This window comes from Cinclus cinclus, chromosome 5 (assembly GCF_963662255.1).
Source record: "Cinclus cinclus chromosome 5, bCinCin1.1, whole genome shotgun sequence".
Classification (NCBI taxonomy): Eukaryota; Metazoa; Chordata; class Aves; order Passeriformes; family Cinclidae; genus Cinclus; species Cinclus cinclus.
This window is the reverse complement of record NC_085050.1, coordinates 74,320,640-74,330,692: the sequence shown is the minus strand read 5'-3', so window position 1 is coordinate 74,330,692 and position 10,053 is coordinate 74,320,640. Positions and strand designations below refer to the sequence as shown.

At 49.2% G+C, this 10,053-nt stretch overlaps 1 long non-coding RNA gene across 1 annotated transcript; it reads right to left on the bottom strand.

Moving 5' to 3' along the window:
• Positions 1-4,499: 4,499 nt before the first annotated feature.
• LOC134044126 (uncharacterized) lies at positions 4,500-7,300 on the bottom strand. Its single transcript, XR_009933235.1, has 3 exons — positions 6,668-7,300; positions 4,912-5,247; positions 4,500-4,759 (listed from the first exon to the last, which is right to left on the bottom strand). It is a non-coding gene; the product is annotated as an uncharacterized LOC134044126 (long non-coding RNA).
• Positions 7,301-10,053: the final 2,753 nt, after the last annotated feature.

Below are 10,053 nucleotides of genomic sequence, written 5' to 3'. Positions count from 1 at the left end.
GGCAACGCCACCGGAAGTGGCTTCTGCCAGGACCAAATTTGGCGCCAGGAAGGGCGGAAATTGCAGCGTGCCACTCCCAAGATGGCGACCTGGCCATCACTCACCCGACCTTCTACATAGGACGGCAAAAAAAGGCCGGGAAAAAAACGACACACACCCCAGCGTATCTTTGCCGGGGCCCTATTGCGTCCGCCGTCCCGAGCGTCGCATCAGTCCCAGTGGAACGGCATCGTCACCTTGGGCCCTCCGCCATCTTGAGAAGGTCACGCGCACCATTTCGCGCCCCACCGCCCTCCCGCAGCAGCGCCGAGGAGGAGCCGGTCGCCGCTTCGGGGCACGGCTGCAGTACCGCGTTCTGTCCACAAGGCGGCAGCACTGCCCGGGCTCCGGCTCCGGGCACGGCTGCAGTACCGATCTCTTCCCACACGGCGGCAGCACTGCGGCCGAGCTCAGCCCGGGGCTGCGCCTCTTTGGGGACACGGGGGACACAGACAGAGAGACAGACACACAGACAGACACACAGACAGAGAGACACACACACACACAGAGAGACACACACACACACACAGAGAGACAGACACACACACACACACACACACACACACACACACACACACACACACAGACAGAGAGACAAGGGGCCAAAAAACATCGAGGTCCCTCCCTTTAAAAAATCCTACTAAACGAATGCCCCCCAAAAAACCGCGACCCAAACTAAAAAATCCCTGCCATGAACAAATTAAAAAAACCCCAAACCCATTTGATATATATAAATATATATATATATATATGTGTTTGTTAATAATTAATTTATATTCATAATCAATACCTATTTTTGGATATTTAATTTAATGTATATTGGCATCAATTACAACATGGGTGCAATATTATTTTTATTAAGAAATCTTTATATTACTAACATTTGTATTTTATGTGTGTGTATATATATGTATACATACACACACACACACACACACACACATTTATATATTCTATATCTTCACATTTTTATATCATTAAAAAAAAAAGCCCGGCCTCTAACAAAACAGAAAATTAAATCCCCTTTATTTTAAAACTATATTTCAATTCATTTTTCTATTTATATTTGGCATACTTACGTGGAATTCATATATCCATATAGTCTACACATTACAAACCACTCAGTATACAATTTTATTTATATTAAATACTGCATCTATACTTCTATTTTTTTTCTATTTCATATTTAGATGGATACTTACACACATTCAAATTGGCATATTTCTATCTATAAATTGATGTCTGGATACATTTATATAGATTTACAAATAAATGTAGTTATAAGATTAATTAGATGAAAATTACAATCTATCCATAGATCGATACTGTATCTTCATATTAGAATCTACTAGCAGTACAAATCTCTTTAGAAATCAATTTCAGAAATAGAAACATATAGAGTGTCTATTTGCATATTTATATTTTGGTTGATATTCTTTAGAAAGAAACCCACCTCTAACCAAATAAAACCATTGAAACATGGATTTTAAACTGTATTTTCATACTTTTATATTTCTGTTCTCCTATTTACAACCTGCGTTTACACATTATATATTTTCGTTCTTTATATTATGTACCGTAGATTTCATAGAAATGTGTTACCCATCTCTGCAATTTATAGTCACACAAATATATTTATATTTTTAATTTTTCTATACTTATATTTCTATTTCATATTTATATGTATACTTACACACATTTATATTTCCATAGTTATAAATCTATATGTCACTATATGATTAGATCTAACAATATATTTTTCAATAAATGTATTAATATTAGAATAGTCATTCTATTAGATTAAAATGGTAATGTAATCTATCCATATAATAAATTGGTGTGTTATATCAATATTAAAGTTAGCATTTATTACTATTATTAATCTATTTATAGCTGTAATGAATACATAATTTCATGTATAAATAGATTATTGTCTATTTCCATACTTACAGTTTTGTTTCTATTATTTCTAAAAAACACCCATCTCTAACCAAATAATACCAACGAAACATTGATTTTAACTCCATTTCAATACCTTTATATTTCTGTTCTCATATTTACAACCTATATTTAAACATGAGATGATATTTTCATTATCTATGTTATATACTACAAAGGTACGGTTTTTTGTTGTATTATTACAATATCTTTTCTATTTTATTTTTTTCTATTTATTTTTCTATCCTTTATGTTTCCTATTTCTATTAGCTCTGTAAAACCCCAACTGCAGCCAAATACAAACCAACCCAACACTCCCTCTGAACCACACTCGGGTCCTTCCCCTGCTCCCCTTTCCCACGTGTTCTACGGCCACCCCTCCCTGGGAATGTCCTGGCACCCGTGGGTCCCTCTGGGGGAGGGCACCCAGCACGGCCCCCCCGCCCCCCCCCCGCCATTCCCCACTCCCCTGCTCCTGCCCCGCAGCGTGGCTCCCTCTGCCGGGGACCTCGGGCTGCCCCGAAACACATCGGAGCCCCCCGAGTCTCTACCCCCTCGTCCCCCCCTCAGCCTTATTCCCTCACCCCCAAAATGAAGGCACAGAACCGCTCCAGCTGCCCTGGACGGCAGCACGGCCCTTGATGGGAACCCTTCCCACGGGTCCATGCCCCCAAAAAGGGACCCTGCTGGCACAAGGAAAGGGGGGGTGGGGGGGGGGGCAGCCCCCAGGAGGACTGAAGTTCCTCCCCAGCCCCGCAGACACAGAGGACACGAGGCAGAAAGGGAGAGTGGCAGCAGAGAGGACACGGGAAGAAAATGAAGATCGGGGTGCAGGATGAAATAAAAAAAAAAAAACAAAACAGAAAACAAAAACACGGCCAGCAGGACAGAGGCTCACCAAGAGAGGGTACAGTCAGGGAGCAGCACTGGGCAGCAGTCAGACTGGGCAGGGCTCCTTTTTGGACAAATATTTTTACACGTAGGAGCCATTCCCTCCCTGGCATCTCATTTGTATTTAACCCCCACACCGACCCCAAAAAAAACCCCTGAATTCCTATCACAAGGAATGTGCAGTCCTGGCTTCTCCCCGCCCAGGATTTGGACAGGGGACCTGGGCACAGCACACACACCTGTGAGTCAGGTGAATGAATCCCGGTTTACATTTCAAGGCTTCTCCTTCTGGCACTGCATGTTTGCAGATCTGGACGGGCACGTTCAACTCCCCTCATGGCCACATTCAAAAACAATTCACCAGATTTGGCAGAGAATTCCCAAGAAAACTCACGTGCCATCAGTGAGCAGAAAATCCTTCGGGGTTTAGTTCCATCTCTCACCTGCTCCCAGTGGAGGGAAGATGGGCTTTTGTCACACATCACAGCAGCAGTGAGGGAGCGGGGCTTTTTTTCTTTTAATTAAATGAAGGGGTAACACATTCAAACCAGGTCTGATGGAAATACCTTTAACAATTTGTCTGGCACGCCAACATAAACATAAGGAATCATCAACCCCCAAAGAAAGCAGAGGCAGAAGTATCCAGCTCCAGTCCAGCAGGCACCTGTAACTTTGAACACCACAACACCACGCTCACTGGAAACAAACTGGGGCTTCAGTAACCTCCCCCTCACTGCAGTTCACTCTCGGCTCTGCTCCCCACCAAGATTCACACGGGTGAACGACATGGAGTTATTCCCTTTTGACCTTTCTTAGACACCTGTTAACGCACAGACTGGTACGGCACGCAAGGTCTGATGGCAAAACAATCCTGCTTTTTTACACAGAACAGTCACTAGGACTGTAAGTCGCTGAACACTTTTTCCTTTGACGCTGATGTGAAGAGAGTTCCTCTCTCTCTCTCTCTCTCATCCGAGTCCTGCTGAATAAAAAGTACACTTAGGAAGAATGCAGGTGAGGAGAGATGAAAGATTAAACATTTTTGTCCAAGTACCTCTGCATCAACTAAGACCAGTTACAGACATCACACCTACCTGCTGCATGCTGCAGACAAATGATTGACTTTCCAAGGTGTACTTTGAAACCTACTGTATCCTGCTTTGGAATCTCTACCGAAACTCAGAGTAGCTGTTCTGGATCCGGGAATTTTGATGTAACTGTAAAAAAAAAAAAAAAAAAAAAAAAAAAAGCAGACACAAGAGAAATGAAACTGTTTTCCCTCTGGGAATGACACTGCTTTTATACCTTTTGTTCCACTTCAGTCCTTGAAAGGCAGCTTCTGGGCGAATATCATGCAGAGGCCCAGTGTAGGAATCGAACTGGCTGACATGCCAAGCCAGACCAGTGTTTTGGGTGAGGAGTTGGCCCATGGCCCCAGACCTTGGAGGGCATTTGTTTAAGTTGAGAATAGCTCCTAAGAAGGTTGTCAAAGGTTTTAAAAATTCTTTATGGTAAAGCTTTAAGGTAAAGCTTTATAACCCTCATTTCCCATTGGTTGCCTCTATTCCCAGTTATGTCATCCCTTGTCTCCTCCCAGCTCTGGAAAGTTCTTGTATCCCTGTACCCCCCCCCCCCCCCCCCCCCCATTGGTTTATGTTCACTGCACTGTTCCACCCATCCTACCTTATCGGCCCCTGCCCTGTATTACTCCTCCCTTACACCACTTTTCCCTTTACCCACTGGATTCTCACCCTGGACCCACCTCTCATCATCCCTTATAAATACCCTGGATTTTCCCTCAGCCTTGTCTTCGACCCTGAACTCTTCCAGTGTATGCTCTCGCTGCAGGGGACTGTCAGGCCTGAATGGCTGGGAGTTCGTCCTCTTCTCCCTGGGCAAGCAGAAATTGGCATTCATTACACCACAGAAATGCTTTCTGAAACCTTTCCCCTCCCCTGCCCTTGGCTGCTACATCTTCTCTCTCTGCCTCGGAACTGACAGCTGTATCCCTGAGGTCATTTCCCCTGCCTGACTTCTGCGCACCTCAGCCCGGACTCTCTGTTCCTCAGAGGCAAACACGGCCTGATGGGGCACGGCTCTGGCACCCCATTTCCTCCGGCTCCTGCCGACCTGGAAAGCCACAGAGAAACGCAGTCCCCCGGAACCTCACGTCCCTGGATACCAGCAGAGCTGCAGTTTCACCCAGACCCCAGATTCCATAGACACTTCATCCCAGCGGGGAGGAAAAGGGGAACCCTGCGCGGTCAGGACCGGGAGCCCTCCAGTGCAGAGCCCTGGTGCTGAAGGCACCTTGGCTCTGGCTCCTCAAACACCACAGCTTTTGGCAAAGATGGGAGGAGTGGAACCATTTCTCCGGTCCTGGAAGAGAAGAAGAGGAAAAGAAAATGAAGTCCCCTGCAGAAGTCAAAGGATCCCAGCTTTCACACTTCTGCTCCGGACTGCTCGCTGTGGGGCTGCATCCCAGACAGGCGACGGCTGCAGTACCGCGCTGTGCCCACAAGGCGGCAGCACTGCCGCCGAGCTCAGCCCGGGGCTGCGGCGCTTTGGGGACGGACAGACGGACAGACAGACAGACAGACAGACAAGGGATGGGGGGGGGGATGAAACAACGAGATCCATCCCTTCAGGAAATCCCCCTGAATGAATGCACCAAAATAAACCCCAGCCAAAACTAAAGAAAGCCTTCCTCTAACGAAATGAAAGAAAACAAAAATTTTTCATGCATTCTACGGCCACCCCTCCCTGGGAATGTCCTGGCACCCGTGGGTCCCTCTGGGAGAGGGCACCCAGCACGCCCCTGCCCCCCCCCCCCCCCCGCCATTCCCCACTCCCCTGCTCCTGCCCCGCAGCGTGGCTCCCTCTGCCGGGGACCTCGGGCTGCCCCGAAACACATCGGAGCCCCCCGAGTCTCTACCCCCTCGTCCCCCCCTCAGCCTTATTCCCTCACCCCCAAAATGAAGGCACAGAACCGCTCCAGCTGCCCTGGACGGCAGCACGGCCCTTGATGGGAACCCTTCCCACGGGTCCATGCCCCCAAAAAGGGACCCTGCTGGCACAAGGAAAGGGGGGGTGGGGGGGGGGGCAGCCCCCAGGAGGACTGAAGTTCCTCCCCAGCCCCGCAGACACAGAGGACACGAGGCAGAGAGTGGCAGCAGAGAGGACACGGGAAAGAAAATGAAGATCGGGATGCAGGATGAAATGAAGAAAAAAAAAAATAAAACACCAAACCACAAAAAAGGGATGCTAGATGGGCAGCACGAGAGAGGGATTAAAAAAGAACAGGGGCAGCGAACGGGACACAAGGATCCCGGGGGAAACAATGGCACGGGGAGCACCACAGAGCCACAGGGAACAGAACGGGAACACGAGTGAGGCACGGAGAAGGACAGACAAAAAGACGGAGTCCCAAACACACAGCAAGGACGCAGGGACACAGAGACAAAAAGGGAAACCAGGACCGGGAGACGGGAATCGACCACGCCACGTGCTGGGGAGGGTAAAGACGGGCACGGAGCGGCACGGGGACGGGGACAGAAAAGGCACGGCCAGCAGGACAGAGGCTCACCAAGAGAGCGCGCAGTCAGGGAGCAGCACTGGGCAGCAGTCAGACTGGGCAGGGCTCCTTTAGGACAAAAATATTTACACGTAGGAGCCATTCCCTCCCTGGCATCTCATTTGTATTTAACCTCCCCAAAACTGAATTCATATCACGAGGAATGTGCAGTCCTGGCTTCTCCCCACCCAGGATTTGGACAGGGGACCTGGGCACAGCACACACCTGTGAGTCAGTGGAACACATCCCAGGTGACATTTCAAAGGTTCTCCTTCTGGCACTGCATGTTTGCAGATCTGGGCTGGCACGTCCGACTCCCCTCATGGCCACATTCAAGGACAACTGACCACATTTGGCAGAGAATTCCCAAGAAAACTCACGTGCCATCAGTGAGCAGAAAATCCTTTGGGGTTTAGTCCCATCTCTCACCTGTTCCCAGTGGAGGGAAGATGGGCTTTAGTCACACATCACAGCAGCAGTGATGGAGCGGGGCTTTTTTATTCTAAAATTTAATGAGAGGTAATAAAAATAAACCAGGTCTGATAGAAATGCCTTTTAAAGCCACTAAAGCTTTTTAAAGCCAAGGAGACCATCACCATGCCCGAGTTCAGTCTCCTATTCCTACTGGTTTTGGTATCAGGAAATCCATCAGGCTCTTTTCAGAAACAGTGATTCGTAGCAACTAAACCTCTGGCTCCTCTTTATTTGCACTTACAGCCCCTTGCAGGAAGCTCTGCAGCCTTTTTTCCCCCATCCTGCATTGGAGGGAGGAGGGATATTAGTGACACACGCAGGCACAAACAATCCTTCTGGCTCTTCAAAAAGTTCAAACCGCCTGTAATAAAATTGATATCAAGTAATATTGAGTCTCAGGCTGTTCAAGAAAAGGGAAAGTGGAGCTTTGATGTCCCACTGAGAGCTGTTGAATAAAATCTTCCCCATGAGCTTGCACACAGCAATAACATTTCTTGGAACAAACCAAAGTAAGAATTTTTTGACCAAACAACTGAGGTCTGTGTGAGCACACTTTTTCCTTTTATGCTGATGGGAACAGAGCTCCTCTCTCTCATCTGAGTGCTGCTGAATAAAACATACGCCTAGGAAGAATGCAGGTGGGGAGGGATGAAAGGGTCAACTTGTTCCAAAGTACATCTAGCAGCACATAGGACAGAAGCACACACTACTGAAACACTGTATCCAGAATCACAGGAACAGCGGGCTCGGAATTCTCAGCAGCTGCTCCCTTTGGCTACTTGAAGGGCTTTCCCAGGCAGGGAACCCAGCCGGGGCACCCGGCTGGAAGGGGCACCTTTGCAACAAAATGCCGTGGAAACTCGCTCCAAACCAGCGCCGCTGCAGCTGCTGCCACACGCAGAGGACACGGGGCTGCTGCCAGCTGCAAGGGGGGGGGGGGAGCTGGAATGGTGCCGGGGAATTCTGCCGTGCCCGCGCTCCCACCCCACCCCATCCTTGCGCCCCTCTCACCTCTCCGGCAGAGAGAGCAGCTGCTTCCTCCTGCGGGCTGCTCCCGGCTGCGGGCAGGGCGATGGCTCCGGGAGCTGGGCGACCGCTCTTCCTTCGTCGATGCGTTCCCCGGGCGGGAGCGGACCCGGGCGGCGCGGAGAGGCGGCGCGGCGGGACGGGAGTCGCTCTCCGCGACGGCGGCCGTGGAAGGACCCCGGCAGAGAGAGGGGCGGACCCACCGCTGCCTGTCGGCGCCCGCCGGGCTCCCGCGCGTCCGCGGCGCCGCTGAGCCCACAGCCCGTGTGGGCACGATGGGAAACGCCGCGCAAAATCGCGCCGGGGCAGGGGGGAATCGGCGTCGGCGTCGCGAGCAGGCAATGCAGTAGACACCCCGCGGGGGTCCTTTTTTCCCCGCCCCTTTTCGCCGCCCTATGCAGAAGGTCGGGCGAGTGACGGTCGAGTCGCCATCTTGGGAGGGTCGAGACGCAATTTCCGCCCTTCCCTGCCGCCATCTTTGGTACTGGCAGAAGCCATTTCCGGTGCCTCCGCCATCTTTGTTTAGGGAGGTGAAAAAGAAGGCCCCCTACATTGGCGACTATTGAACTCGCCTGCCTGAATCCGGCCCCGAAACCGATCCCGCGTTCTCGGCGCGATTTTCCGTCGCCTTTTACGCGGCGCGGACGGGCGCGGACTGGTCAGCGGCGCTGGAAATGGCTCGTGGGACTGGCGGCGGGAGAGCGCGCGATCGGCGTCGGGCGTCGGATTCAGGCAGGCGACTTCAATAGACACCATTATCTGGGGCTTTACAGTTACCACGACAACGCTGGCAACGCCACCGGAAGTGGCTTCTGCCAGGACCAAATTTGGCGCCAGGAAGGGCGGAAATTGCAGCGTGCCACTCCCAAGATGGCGACCTGGCCATCACTCACCCGACCTTCTACATAGGACGGCAAAAAAAGGCCGGGGAAAAAAACGACACACACCCCAGCGTATCTTTGCCGGGGCCCTATTGCGTCCGCCGTCCCGAGCGTCGCATCAGTCCCAGTGGAACGGCATCGTCACCTTGGGCCCTCCGCCATCTTGAGAAGGTCACGCGCACCATTTCGCGCCCCACCGCCCTCCCGCAGCAGCGCCGAGGAGGAGCCGGTCGCCGCTTCGGGGCACGGCTGCAGTACCGCGTTCTGTCCACAAGGCGGCAGCACTGCCCGGGCTCCGGCTCCGGGCACGGCTGCAGTACCGATCTCTTCCCACACGGCGGCAGCACTGCGGCCGAGCTCAGCCCGGGGCTGCGCCTCTTTGGGGACACGGGGGACACAGACAGAGAGACAGACACACACAGACAGACACACAGACAGAGAGACACACACACACAGAGAGACACACACACACACACACAGAGAGACAGACACACACACACACACACACACACACACACACACACACACACACAGACAGACAGAGAGACAAGGGGCCAAAAAACATCGAGGTCCCTCCCTTTAAAAAATCCTACTAAACGAATGCCCCCCAAAACCCCGACCCAAACTAAAAAATCCCTGCCATGAACAAATTAAAAAAACCCCAAACCCATTTGATATATATAAATATATATATATATATATGTGTTTGTTAATAATTAATTTATATTCATAATCAATACCTATTTTTGGATATTTAATTTAATGTATATTGGCATCAATTACAACATGGGTGCAATATTATTTTTATTAAGAAATCTTTATATTACTAACATTTGTATTTTATGTGTGTGTATATATATGTATACACACACACACACACATTTATATATTCTATATCTTCACATTTTTATATTATTAAAAAAAAAGCCCGGCCTCTAACAAAACAGAAAATTAAATCCCCTTTATTTTAAAACTATATTTCAATTCATTTTTCTATTTATATTTGGCATACTTACGTGGAATTCATATATCCATATAGTCTACACATTACAAACCACTCAGTATACAATTTTATTTATATTAAATACTGCATCTATACTTCTATTTCTTTTCTATTTCATATTTAGATGGATACTTACACACATTCAAATTGGCATATTTCTATCTATAAATTGATGTCTGGATACATTTATATCGATTTACAAATAAATGTAGTTATAAGATTAATTA